This window comes from Ciconia boyciana, chromosome 5 (genome assembly GCF_034638445.1).
Source record: "Ciconia boyciana chromosome 5, ASM3463844v1, whole genome shotgun sequence".
NCBI lineage: Eukaryota > Metazoa > Chordata > Aves > Ciconiiformes > Ciconiidae > Ciconia > Ciconia boyciana.
Genome location: NC_132938.1, coordinates 68,928,301 through 68,943,425, shown reverse-complemented (window position 1 = coordinate 68,943,425; position 15,125 = coordinate 68,928,301). Strand labels below are relative to the sequence as shown.

Below are 15,125 nucleotides of genomic sequence, written 5' to 3'. Positions count from 1 at the left end.
GAACTTGAGTCTTGAATAGCTTTCCCCAATTACCACGAAAGAACAGAAACTCTTGTATGGCAGCCAGTCTGATGATGAAAAGCCACACAGCAAAGGTAAGAGGAAAGGGAGGAGGGAAATCTACCATTTACATGAAGATTTAGAGCAGAGCCAAATTAATCACCCTGGACACTTCCAGCCACAGATTAATAACAAGTGGATGCTAGTGAGTTCAGCAAGTTTGAATAAAGTCCAAAATCAGGGTAGGAGCTGTAGCTGAACCTGCCTTCTGCTCCATAAGAGGATGCAATGAAAATGAATGGGTAATGAGATCCTTGGCTCTAGAGAGCTTAGCTTTCTTATTCAAGTTCATAATTAATTCAAAGCTTTGATAATTTCATTAGATTCCTCCTCTGCTGGCCCTATCAATAAAAGATGGCACTGGACCGCAGCTCCTCAGCGGCCCAAATACAAAAACAAATGCAGAATGGGAAACCTTTGCTGACTTGCTTACTAACAGGGACAATGGCATATGGCACTCCATGTTGCGGAGGGAGCATCTGAATAGATACAGCTAAATAAAACATTATAGTTGACAGTTGTAAACTACAGTAACATATTTTAACACCTCTTCCTCATCAGCATTCCTTTTTTGAACATAAAAAAAGAGGCACAAGTCCAAACAGCTTCTCTTGCCAGACATCACAGCTGAAAGCAAAAGTGAATACTACTTAAAACAATTCTTCAACAAGTGTGAATTAAATCAGGATTTTCTACTTGTATTTGAAGCTGTGCAGCTGATACTTTCATGTGGCAAGAGAGAGACACATTACACCCACGCACACAAACCTGCTGCAAGGGATAGTTTCAATACAGGAGGTGGCTTTGTAGGTATCTTTTGTTAGTATATCACTCTTAAAGTTCCTATTATTATTATATTAAAAAAACCATCAGGTTTATCAAGTCTCTTTGGTATCTGTTGGATATGTGCCATTCTTTTACACAGACTGATTGTATTTGACCAATTCAATCTGATGAAGATGCAGAAAGGTCCCTTTTATTACATCCTGCCTCTGAATCCACGAAGGAGGATCTAGACTTCCATTTTTAAGCACACAAAGATCTCTTCCTTGCAAAACAGTCTTTGCTATATAAAACAGTGTAAATCAGCTGTTAAGATCTGAAAGACAGAAGCATCTGGGCTCCACTTCCACACCAGAAGGCTGGGAGGAAACTTAATGGTCCCCTCCTCCCCACGCAGATTTTGTGTGCAGAGCAATAGCTACATTTCTGTCTGCTACAAAGAACCACATCACTCATCCTCTTCAGGAAAGCTGGTGAAGTCCACATAAAATGGACAGAGAGCACAAAAAGTGGCCCTTCCCTCCCTAACATGCTCAACTTACCTCCCTGTCTCAAAAATATCCAGTTCTACCAGAAGTTGAGTTCAGGGCAGGCTCTGCTTACAGTGTAGGTGAGCCTGCCAGACCATGTCTAGATGCAAGAGAAACAACTTTAGTGCTAGATGGCCCTCAACTGTTTTCCTGGTCATTTCAACAATGCACAAAGCAGTAGCTGGCAAGAACTGATACACTTAGAAGGACACTGTGCATCTAGTTTCAGCCACGTCAGTGGCTACCTATCCTAATTTGAGGATCATCTAGAGACATGAAAATTTTTACTTAAAATACACTGCAATTCCACTTCCAAGAGAAATTCTGTACCTGGAAAGGTGGTAAGGAGAGATACTAGATGGTTCTGGTGGTATATATTTTGGCCATCAACAAACAACTTTTCTTCCTTCCTTCCTGACCCACCAGGAAGATTTCTGGGTTTTTTAATATTCTCAAGCATATAATAGGTACTAAGACAACAATCTTGGGCAAATTTTACGCTTCAGGTATTCAGCCAGTCATGTGCAAAAGTCATAATTCATGACAGGTCCAGGGGTACACTAGTTTGCAATTTTTAATTCCCTTTCTCCAAAGTGTCAGAAATCATCCATGGCAGATGATTAAACACTCATTACAGGCAAAAGAATAAAAAAAAAAAAAATCTCTAAGACCACAAATTAAGCTATAATCATTCAGATGATTTGCCTCAGCGAGGGAGGACTTACACATGTTGATTACTCTATTTGCAGTTTTCTTTACAAACATTTCTCACGCAAAATAAACATAGAATTAAATTTTTCTCATACCCACAAACCTGGGGCTTGTATTTGTGATTCTGGCTCAGCTTAAACAAACTGGTAGTAAACTGAATCAACTGCTCCAATTTGTAATTAAACGTACCTAGTAGCATGACCCTGTAGAATTTAAACACTTTGTGCTTCCAACTCCCTTCTATCAAGAGGGATAATATTGCCTACATACCTCACAGGGCATTGTCAAAATTAATTCATTGCTTAAAAAGCACTCTGAGATCCTTAGAGGGATGATACAAATAAACATTAGTGCTGACACACGATACAGCTAGGCTCTTCATTTTCTATTTGAAACATTTATTAGTCACTATTATTGTGTAACTTTTTTTAGTGTTTGCTACTTTTGTGCTTCAACAGATATCAGACTATCTGCAGTCAGCTTAAATGAAACAATAAAACATAAAAACATTTAGATGTCCTTATAATACTTCAAGTTCAGATTTGCATGTGTTTGCAAGCTGTTCTTTGCACTTACCATTAATCTGAGGGGAGAGTTCTCTATAAAATCAATGGTAAGATCCTTTCAAAAGGTAAATGCATAGCCATGTATTGAAATGCAAGGTCAGACCATATTCAAAAGCAGCAGTAGTAACAACCAGACCAATTATTCAAGTTCACATCAACTCAGAGACAATAAAGACTGAAAGTCACTGCCAGTACTCTTAACAGGGCTAGTACAGAAGAGGATGTACATCTGTCTCCACTTGAGTTTAAAATAGTACCCACTAGCTCCACTAAACAAATTTACTTAACATTAAGCAGGTACAATTTCAGTCAACTGAGTATGGCACTGGGCTTGAGGGAACTCTCTCTCACTGGTCTACATTTCCAAGGAGGATCAGATGGCCTGAAGCACTTTCAAGTGAGAAGTAACCAGCCAACCTCTGAAGGAAACCTATCTGGCAGTACTTGGCAGCAACTTTCCTCTTCCCATACCTGAGCCTAGCGCAAAGCTTCAGCCCTTCATGTCCCACCTTATCCTGGACTATATGTATGGAAAACACTGCTAAAATTTGTTACAGGGACAGCGACAAGATCCAAGACAGTCCTCATAGCAACAAAGGCTAGTAAAAGACAGAAGAAAAAGGCAAAGCCACAACCAAGGGGCTGAGCACTTCCCCACAGGTGGGTACCCAAATGCAGCAGCAAGTACACACAGCATTCAAGTACATGTGCCTGGGCAGCAAATCAAATCAACATGCTAAGGTTTTGATAGCATTAAATACAGAATACATTCTAAACTCTGTTCCATTTCCTTTTATTTTGGTATCAAACTAAACTATGTTGGAATTTATTAGACTAGATATCTTTTGATAATAATGTAGCAGGACTATATTAAAGAACAGGAGAAGATACACTGGCAACATTTGGAACACCCGGGTCAAAACCCAACTTTTATCCTTATCGGCAGGATTCGAATGAAATTGTTATGCACAACAACTGGAACTACAATTTCCTTTACCGCACAGTCACAGGGAAACAGCAGTGCCTCATAGCTTTATATGTGGACCATATAAAAAAGTAAAAGGCTTTTTCACCAATATGTATATTTTTTTAAGACTAAAACGTTTGTTTCTTGAGTGTCATTTGGCGGCCTTTAGGGAGGTAACCCTCCTGACTGTACTTAACCCTACGCTTACACAGGACCGGCGTCCCCCAAGCACCCCACAGCTGAGAGAGCACATGCTATGCACATTAGGACCTGTCTGGTCCCGAGTTGTCCCCACTCTGTGGAAAGGATGTTTCAGGGCCAAGGCCACAGATGCAGAGTAATGAAACTAAACAGCCTCAAAATGTCTCAGAAGGAAGCGGCCTGGGCATCATACAAAGCTGCTCTGTGTATGCCCACAATTACCTGTGGTTAAAACCTTATCATTTTCAGACATGCACTAGTGGGATGTACAGCTCAAGTATCAGGCATAACACTAAATATCCTATTCAACATGCATGGCACAATGAAGAAGAGATAAAAACCCTGAAGAGTAGAAAAGATCTGGAGAAAGACAAGGACTCTAGTAGTACTACTGCAGGATTACGCAGTACAGGGCAGAGAATACAATGTGGTAGTATAACATTTTACAGTGTCCATGTTATTAATGCAAAATTTAATAGATCCATGTCTCCTATTTGTCAGGGAGAAGGAAAAAAAAAAAAAAAAAAAAGACTGAAGAAAGTGATGGAAATGGTTTGACCAAACAGGACAGAAAAGTAAATTTTATCTACTCAAAGAGATCAGTGTAGTTCGAGAAGGTGGAGGAAGAATGCAGGACACCAGAAGTAGCTTGAATGAGTCGGCAGAGTCCCTTTAAACAACTCCTTTAATCTGCTATTTAAAAATAAAATCTCGTGTGTGTTACTGCAGCTCATGTCTTAACTGCTGTTTCCATTAATAAGATGTTACAGCTCTGTAGAAAGCTATTTGCCACAGCACTGTTACTGCAAACAGAATATAAGTATACCTAATAAGGTTTAATCTGTGTTGCTGTTCATAACTATTCATCTGAGTTCAGACAGGAAAAAATATATATATTCAAGTTCCTGGTTTTGAGCACTAAATTGAATCAGGTGTCCTCTTCTCTTAAGAAAATTAAGTTGCTTTTGTGCAAGAGTGTTTTAATGAGAACAGAGCCTGCCGACATTGATAAATGGGAATGACACCAGAGAGAGCATGTAAGCAGGACAATATGTGCATGTTACAGTCTTACAGGCTATTTTTCACTGACTATCCTGAATGACTTCGCTGTTTCTTAAGGGGCCTATTAATCTCAAATTTAGTTATTACACAACGTTTATTTGAACATATATTCTGTGGATGATGACAGTTAATAAAGGAAATCTTTTACAAGCTGTATTTTTACATATTGTTCCAACTGCAGCTCCCAGTCATTCTACTGTATTGATGGGATAACCTAGTTATGATGCAGCTTTAAAAAAGGCACATATATTCAGATTCTTTTCTAAGCATATGGGGACTCTTAAATAACTGTTAAAATGTATATAAAAATCCTGCTACAACATGACAAAAATAAGAGGTAGTGTTAACTGCTCAACAAAATCTCTGGCTGCACAGTTGCCCCCTCAAAGGCAAAGCACATGCCTTTTTAATACTCCAGCATCATCTTTGACAAATAGGGCCTAGATTTGACCCTTGGAGATGTATATACACTCCATATTGAATTCAACAGAAGTCGCAGTATGCATCTTACACATGAGTTTGGCCCCATGTGTTGTATATGTGATAGGGCACCTCAACAATGGTATTTCATCAAAAACCACCAACACAAAAACACCCAAAAAACCAACAAAGCCAAAACAATACAAAACCAACCAAAATCCAGACTTTGATGATAACTAAATTTTGAGTCCTAAGAAATCTTATAAAAAATGTGAACTGATGCTCAAAAAGTCTCCTAAAAATATACTGAATTACTCTAATTTTTTTAGTGGAGTGGAACTGTACACATAACCTTACCATCTTAAAAAGAAAAAAACACACAACACCAAAAAACACACACACAAAACACCTACACCTACCAACCAAAGAAACCCGAGAACACCAACAGAAAAACACACCAAGATATGGAACAGATTATGTTTTTATCCACTGCCATGTTCCCTGTGGCCCAACACAATCTGTTGACTGTGAAAAAGTTAGCACCTAATCCCCAACCTGCCTCTAGAGCTGTGCTGACAATGTGAAAATACTTCTTTATTTCAACAATGTTCAATAACCATCAGTTTTATGGAAATGACGCTGAAAAGGCACCAGAAAATGAAAACAGAATAACCAATATGCCATTTGTTTGCATTTCAGCGGGGGAATGATGAAGAGAATTATGTCCTCTAAAACCCTTCGTTGAGCCATGGATCTGAAGCTGCCCACACTATAGATTTGTTCCGGGCTAGCAGAGGTTGCCATCACCTGAATACAAGTTTGTGCTGCTTCAGCTAGGCTCAGCATTCTGCCACAAGCAGTGCATGGAAACAAGCTGGGGGCTCTGCTGGCAGAGAGTTATTGTCTCCTACTAGCCAAGTTCTTTCTGTTGAAAATCAGTCTTTTGCTCTCCCATTCTTATAGTTCCTCATAACCATCACTGCCTGTTGGTAATAATATTTACAAATACAAAACCATCCAACAAAAAGATGTCAAAAGGCAGGCTTTTTAGACACACTTATTTAGTGTATTTGGTGCTCTCCATTGAAGGATTTCTCTGTTTCACCAATAGTTTCAGCAATACTGAGACAGAGAAAGAAAACTATCCTGCTTTCTTTCCTTTTGTCAGAAATGGTAACTTCTCTCTACTGTGAGCAACTGGCATGACTCAAGGGAGTTCTGGAGGGGCAGCATGGTATTTCTCATTCAGAGGCAGTAGGAGATGAAGACTAAAAACCAGGAGAGTATATACCTTAAAGGTTTTTTCCAGAGAGTAAAACCAGAATGTAAACATTTGTCAACAATTCAAATGGTAAACATTAAGCATTCAGATCTCAGGAATGTTTATGCATCAGTCTGCAAATTTCCACCAATACTAACATATCGATTAGTAACAGGAAATCCATGTTAAGCAAAGGTTGGAAAGTACACTGTCCTGTATGGCTGGATCATTTTACTTCAAATTACTTGTATAAGTGAGCAGAATGAAAACAAAAGCCTTCGTCATCAGTATCAGAAAGATCACACGAAGGAAGCCAGGAGGGAAGAACCTCTGTCATGAGTAGGAATGTCCATCTCCACACTGAAAGAACCAACACTTGGTCTCCTCGAGTACAGAAGAGATGAGATGCTTCATGAGACATAGTGCACAGTGCCTGACTAGCCCAGGCTATCAGCTGTACAACACTGAGTCGCTTTGTCCATAGTTTCTTTGCTTTATCCTAAATGCGACAGATCAACCCATACTAGATCCTTACGTGGCTGTGTAGCATACAAAACTGGTGCAAAGCTCAAAAGGCTTACCAGGGGAAAAGGCTTATCTAGGCCCTATCCAGAAACACAAATGCAGGCAACACACACCTTTTGCAACCTCACATCTATCCCTTCAGGATGCCAAGGTGAAGAGAGATTTCCTCCTTCTAACAACCATGGTCTGTTTCCTTTTGACAATGAGAAGGGCTGTCAGCAGAAACAGCCACCAATACTCTCACCTCGTCCTTGTACGAGACAGTCCTTGACCAGCCATACCCCAAGCCCAGTGGTACCCTGAAGAGCTGTAGTTTAACCTTCCTGTCCTCCCATCAGCTGCAGTACAAAACACAAAATCACACTCATAAGACACAGTGCCTTCCAGTGTCGGTTCCTACGTCACACACCCCAATGCAGCAGTAACCTGAACATCTACAGAGGACTTTTGAATACCAACATGAATACACAGAGGCAGTTTCTCTTCTTCTCTCCTCTACTTAAAATTGTAAATGCAAATATTAAGATTACTTCCCAGTGCCAGTGTAAACATTCAAGCAAGCAGTGATTTAAAGCTGACAGACTTATAACAACACATGCTTTCTCATACTGAGTACATATGTGCATAACTATCTGCAAACTCCATGCTCTAGCATCTGACCTACTCCTCCATGAACTTCATACAGTTCTGCCATGCCAGAAAGCTCTGGGTTCCTGGGAAGGCATATAGCCAAACTTTTTGTATGTATTTTTCCCCAAATGGGTAGCCCATTTCCATAATTTTCCTAGACATGGAGAAACAGAAGGTAACTTCCCCCTTCTACCTACATACTGTAAAGTATAAGCCTTAGCAGCCATACATTTGACCTGCGAAACAGACCATGCTACACAATCAGAAGGCAAAAAGGAAAGAATTTACTGACACTTTGGTATGAAAACTATCCACAAACCTTATGCATATCATGTATTTATTAGTGACTCAAGGCTTATTACCTTAGCAGCGAAGACACTAGCTCTCACACCAGAACAAATAGACTGCTGAACAATGATTTAATAAGGGAGGCTCAGCTGAACAGCAGTATACAAGTAACTCTGCCAACTTGATCTTCTCTTATGGTCAAACACTTCATAACTGTAAGTGACTTTCTCTCTAAAAAAAAAAAAAAATTTACTGTAGAAGGTATCCTCAAAAGGATACAGAGCAATAACAACCTCCCAAACATACTTTTATTTAAGTTCACATTTTCTGAGATCTTAAGCTGTGATAAAAACACTTAAAGGTCTTGTCCCCTGATTCTCCTGGAGACACATCATCCATAACATCATTAGAGGTCTAGTTAAACAATGCATCCCACAACTCCAAAGAGTATTACTTCCCTGCTGAAGTGAAATGAAAGCACAAGGCCACTTTTTAAAAGGTGCCCTTTGCATTAACTGTAAGGCTGCGCCTGCACCAGTATTTTTCTATAAATATCCCACTGTCATATTGCTTTCTGGGCAGTTAGTAGCAGAACCAGACATTTTAACTCCTGTGCCATCCAAACCAGCTCAGAATGGCATTGTTATTAAAGTTCCTGTCACTACTACCACTGGGAACAGCTTCACTATTAGTAGAGCAGTGCCAGGAGGTGGCAAATAAAACACTAGTGCAAGGAAGGCCACAGCACGGGGAGGCTGGCTGAAGTACCAGCTTTGTAAAATAAAAAGTAAAGTGTCCCACTGAACAGATCCATGAACCCTGATCTCTGGAGCTCATGTCAGAATGTGTCACAGGCCACAGTTAAAAGATATGGAGATTTTCATCTCATCAACAAATTTCTGTCCATACCTCAAAGTAGTTTACTTTTTTTTTTTAACCTAGCCCAAAGGTTAGGCTTTACTGTAAGTCAGTATTGTATCATACCAGAAATTCCCTTTTTATGAGCCCAGTCAAAGCTCTGCATGCTGTAATATTGTGGCAGAGGTAGAAAGAGAAGGGAAAGAAAAGCAGCATACTATGAGAGCAACACTATAACCACTGCCTCAAGGTAAAAAAGGAACAAACTTGATGCATGCAACTGCATTCTTTTAAATGCTGCTCAGATACTTCTGTCATCTCAATTAACAATTCATATAACTAGAAATTACACATACATTGAGTGAGAAAGTGCATAAATGTGCATCTTTACATATTACATATCCCCAAAATTTGCCCAAGGAGTTCAGCAGCGGACCAGTAACAACTGAAGCTCCAAGCTTTTTTTCTCTCAAAACAAATTAACTACAACATTGGTATTTACTACCACACTTCCTGTGAAGCACGCCCAAAACTTTAAATTCTAATCAGTTACTTGTCCCCATTTTCCAAGAGGACTGCTATACCCTATAATCCAAAGGGAGTGGGGTAGGGGGGCTAGTCTTCATTAAAGTGCAAGGATTAATACTCAAATGCCAATCAGGTCTAGGTCAGGGACTTGATTTCACAACTACTTGGCCAGCAGTAGGAGTACATCATGAACTACAAAAATGCTGAAACTGTTCTTTGGAATTTTCATTCATATATAAATATTTATTACATAAACATATATTAAAAAATACATAGTGACTCAACTAAATTAAAGATGTTTTTATTACTTCCTTAAAGTAATTTACTTTATGCTCTTTATTCTTCTATCTCTAATGGGATAGAATACTATACAACCACTACTTCTCTGAAGAAAAGGTGGAGAGAAAACATTAAAACCTATGGGTTTCATGTACAGAAATCTACTCACCTGCTGTGGAGAGCAGAGATTCACCAAGAGCTGTGCTGGGTGCGAGCCTAAGAAATGCACAAACTTGTTTTACTGCAAAAGGTCACAAACTTGCCATCTGCGTTGAACATGCTCTTTGTGGCAGCATTCACTGAGCTTCTATAGTTTCCATTTACATCCAGAGTTGGCTGAAAACTGGAATATCCAGCATTAGGGATATTCCAGTATTTAAACATTTGCTTTAAGCCTAAGTTCGCCCCCTCTAGAATCACCACTTTTCATACAATGATTGAAATATTCTTTTTTAACCATTTCATTTTGGTATTTTGCTGCTTCCAGCTGAATTGCTCTGGTGCCTAGTGGAAGATGGCCTCTCTCTTTCTTTGTCTCTGCACAAAGCTTTTCAGCTGGTCCACAATGCAGCACTTACTAAACTGAGAAGGTACAGCCAGGGAGGTCAGTTTATCAAGACAAATGAAAGCACGGAGCGCCTAAGTTACACTGAAAAATGTAGACAAGGTCAAAATGATGTTTGCAAAACTGACCCAGGTTAACCTGACGTGAAACAAAATATTTACGTACAGATTTTCCTGAAATAAAGTGGAAACACTTCTACAGTCTAAGTTGCATACACAGGGAAGAAAAAAAAGAATGGAAAAGTTCCCAACTCAACATGGTTTGTAGCCGAACTTCCATATTTCTAAAGCAGTTACTAAAGAACTAGGTGCATATACAATATGAAAGAAAAATAAAAATACAATTATTGGAAAAAAAACTCCTTCAACTGGAAAACACTTCTTTTATAACATGTCTATTTTCCAGCATTTTGTGGTTAAAACTATCTTCTCACCTTACTGATAAACTGTAGAGACAAGGCCAACACATTCTGATTTGCCCACAAAGAACTCCAAGGAGAACTTGATAAAGAAATCAATAATTTTGTGTGTTAAGTACAAAGGCTCCAGCAGAACACAGACACTGCTACTACCTATTCCATGGCGGTTATTCATTATGGGCACTCAATGAGGCAAGGGGTGTGGAAGCAAAATTGTACTCTCTCATGCCATTTAAGCCCAGAACATCCTATCAGCCCAAACTAAGTTTACAGAAGCAATCTAGATCCAAAATTCTTTTCCATCTTAAAGTACTTCAGTAATGTAAGACGCCCTATGATACATAAGTGGACAACACTGTGTAAGAAGTACATTCACGACTGCCAGGTCAAAAGTGTGAGAGCTGCCAACTTTTCTGCACAGCAGGAGGTCCTGATGCCAAGACAGACACACCTTCTTAATAGCAATGCAGAGTAGCAATACATGTGAACACAAAACTAAGGAACAGAACTGGGATATGCAAACAAACGAGTGAAGAGTAGAAAAAGTAACCATATACACTAGAAGCAATCAGAAATCACATCTTGCACAAACACCAAGTACCAGCTAAATGTACAAGAAAAGCACCTCACCTATCAAACAACTTTATATCTGACACACTAGCTGCATTTCATAAAAGCAGCTCTCACTTTAAAAAGTTTAATTTAGGTTAACAGCTATTTCTTTGAGTAGTCTGTGATCAGCACTTTGGAGGTAAAATAGACAAATAAGGATGTTAGAAATCACGTCCTGCTGCTATTTCGAGTCAAGTTTTGCCACTGATAGACGCTTGATAAAAGGTAGAGAAAGGCTCTGTATACCAGGCCGTATCATCATCATCGGGGGGGGGAAATCTGTTTACAGAACAGATTTTAATCTCTCACATACATTCATTCTAAAACCAAGTCGCTGTTCAGTCAATTCTATTGCAGAAAAGACCTCAGAAGTATATCACAACATAGTCACCATCTTGTCGAATCAAAGTTCAATTTGCTCTAACACCATAACAAATATATTTCTGAAATCTGTATCTATCTCCTACTCTTGTAGGAGTATCAACAAAATTCAGAGTGATATACTTATCTACAATATAAAAAAGAATCATATCACCGCTATAAGCTGTAGAGTAGCAATATAGTGGCAGAGCATGAAACAGTAATCAAAGTCCTGAAAAATACACCATTGTCAGCATTGTACACTGGTACCAGTGTATTATAGCACCTTGGTTTAAAATAAATCAACCTAAGTGCCTGCTTTGGTAAGCACTTCGAATTCACTGTACATCAGCATTAGGGGGGGTAATGCACAAAGAAACAAATCAGGAAATGGGACTTGTAAATAACAATTCAATTAGCAGATTTATATTACTCATTTCCTAATAAACTTCCTATCCGCACCTACGCGCAAACCCTCCTACAGCCTTCCCCCCTTCATTTACATATCTGTGCAGGCCTGCTCTTTTTTCTTGCGAGCCCCTTTGCCCTTTCAATCATGAAGTATATTACTCCACTGTCAGAGCAAAGCAGTTCCTAACAACAGGGAGCCCAGCTGGGATAGGAAGAGGGCAGCAGGCTCAGGCATTAACATAATAATCCAACCGCGTTCCCCCAGGCCCTCAGGGCAGACAGCATATTAGGTAGGCCTCCTGCGCTGCCCGGGTGGAAGCCGCCGGATCACCTGCCCGTCAACCTGTGGCAGCGGCCTCGGCCTCGGCCGCGCCAGCGCCTGCCAGCCCCGCTGCCCAATTACCGCCCCACAAAAGACACGCATCCATTCTTCCACGTCTGCTTACCCTACCCGCTCCTTATTTACGACTTGAGCGTACCTTGCCGCGTCACTTCCAGCAGACTCGCTCCTTGCCGCTTACCTTCTGGAAAGTCTAGGGTTTTTAACCGGCCCTACTGCTGCTGCCAGCAGGAACCAGACCTTGAAGCAAAATTTCAAATGCAAAGCACTGCTCTGCAGATGCAACTTTCAGCCCTACCTATCCTCCGGATTTCTCCCCGAAAGAAAGAGCAGGAAAAAACAAAAAGGCAGGCGTACGCCTTTGTTATTTCTGTGCCGTGCCACCCAAGGAAACCAGTTCAGGCTTGGCTTGCTTGTTCTTTCTGGGCTTTGCAACACTGGAGGATTTTCAGCAGCAAAGCTATTTTACGGCCTTTGGTGCAGGGCCTGCCACCACGCAGGACACGGCTACTGATTAAGGAATAGAGCCCGTGACAAGGTTTCAGCTGTACAAACACACACATAAGAAATTTCCAAGAATCACCATATAATGCTGATTTCAGATGCAAGACCTGTGAAACCATCCGATTTAAAGGTGGCTTATAATTGCACTACTCTTCCCAACTACCATTTCTTAATATCTAAGAAACATTTCCGCATTTCAAATGCTTTGGGTAGCAAACTACAACTCAGAATACTGATGTGCATGTCCCCTCTATCGAGCCCTTTAAATAAAGAAAATGTTTGCACTTATTATGCAGTGTATTTCAATGCGGTTCTCTTACAAACCCTTTTATTTATAGTATATATGCTGTTTGTACAGAGTACAAGCTCAGGTACTTAACAAGAAAGAAGAATAATAAACACACTTGCCAGTAAAATATACCATTTTCTTTATATTACACAAGACAATCTCAAAGACTACTAGGAAAAAAGCCTTTGGTTCTAATACAGCTTTTAATTTCATTTAAAAAATACATATTCTCTGATTCCCCTTAACAATGGAAGGCACAACAGAAATGTAATACAGTCTTATTAAAATCATGTTTTGCAGGCTGTGCAAAGCCAGATTTACTTGATCACTTGTGAAGCAAAATTTCCCTAACCTCATTAATTTTCATTTATCTAGCCCTCTCAAAGAAGGAAATATTCAGAAGCAATTTCATATTTTATTTTAAATGCTTGGTTGTTATATTATCAGTACAAAGAAGTGTAATGCATAGTAATCCATGTCACAATAGTCTCTCAGAGAAAGACCGTGTAAAATAATGCTAGCTATATAATTTAAATATTTTAGAAAGCAACCGTTACGGAAGTTCTGCCTATTACTATTCCTCCACTACATAATGGTAATAAAAACTACACATTATGAAAATCATGACACATTTTTAAAAAAATTGCTTACGCGCAATTAATTTTCACAATGCAGATGTTCTCCTCTGCCGCCACAGTCACGATAACTTGTCAGCAGCATGCCCCTCCGAACCGGGAAGGGGAACGCAGTTAAAAATAACCCTTTGATTTGAATTTATTCTAGGTCACAAAGGTCACCAGTAAAACACTAGGATAACCTAGGGGTTTGCAAAATATTTTAATATAGTCAAGAGTCTTCTTACACAGCCACAAGCTCAAATATCTACTATGACTTGATTTCGACTTTTAGGACCTGCAATTTAGAGAGGAAGAGCTTTGTCAACTGTCTCGTGATCCTTCCAACCATCTCCTTTGCCCCACAAACCAATTACTATCACATTGGTGACATAAAATTGAATAGCACTTGGAACATTAACTATGGCTTTTCTCCTTCAACACCTCTAAGTATAAATGACTTTGGTTATCCATAAACCAGGAAAAGGAGCTGTAATTTTGAATTACACGAGATTAGAAGAAAAATCCCTTAAAGACTCGTAGTTTTCTAGAAGTTGGTTCTAATTAATTACCTTCCTTCTCCAAATTATAGGTCAAAAACTCCACAAACTAAAGTGATGGCAAGTTGTACCAGACACGCTGGGAAACCAGAAATTCAACAAGAATTTTCTACCAAGAATTTTAGTATAATCAAGTCATCAAGTAGCTTTTGCTGTTGGTGGTGAATGCTTTGTGCTTACAGACATGTTGCCAGCAGATGACAACAGAAAGCTGTAATGTTAGTTACGTTCATAATTTTTCTTATTAATTCAAGTGTTATGAATGGAACATGTGAACAGAAATAAACTTGTAAAGGGAAATACAGATTTTTCTATTTATTTCATGGTATGATCTTTAGATCAGATCCATGTCTCAATTAAGTCAATAGGAGATTTTTTTTTTATTTTATTTTACACAGTCCAAGGTCAGAACATTGCATGGCTCTGATAAGTAAAAGGGAAGCTGTGGCTTAAGCTTCTGATACAGCATGTGCTTGGGTTGTGATGGACTGCTTAAAACAGTGAACACTCCTGAAATTACTACATATAAAGGTTGCAGTATGGATGAAAATATATACATGTTTAAAAATATATTTCATATACCAACATCACTATAAAAAAAGCCATATTTCCTTGAAATAAACAACTAGGTCCATGCCGATGATGTGTTTTAATTTCCTTCACGATTTATCATTCAATTCAACCACTATTTTCTTTTCTTTTGCAAGACTCACTCTTCCTGATTACTTGTACAGCCAGCCCTTGCTCTTTGATAGCACAGTTCCTATGGTTTTATTCTTAAAT

At 39.2% G+C, this 15,125-nt stretch overlaps 1 protein-coding gene across 8 annotated transcripts in view; it reads right to left on the bottom strand.

Moving 5' to 3' along the window:
• The window catches only part of SLC10A7 (solute carrier family 10 member 7), a 154,780-nt gene that overhangs the window by 103,601 nt on the left and 36,054 nt on the right, over positions 1-15,125 (bottom strand). The window lies entirely within an intron of this gene.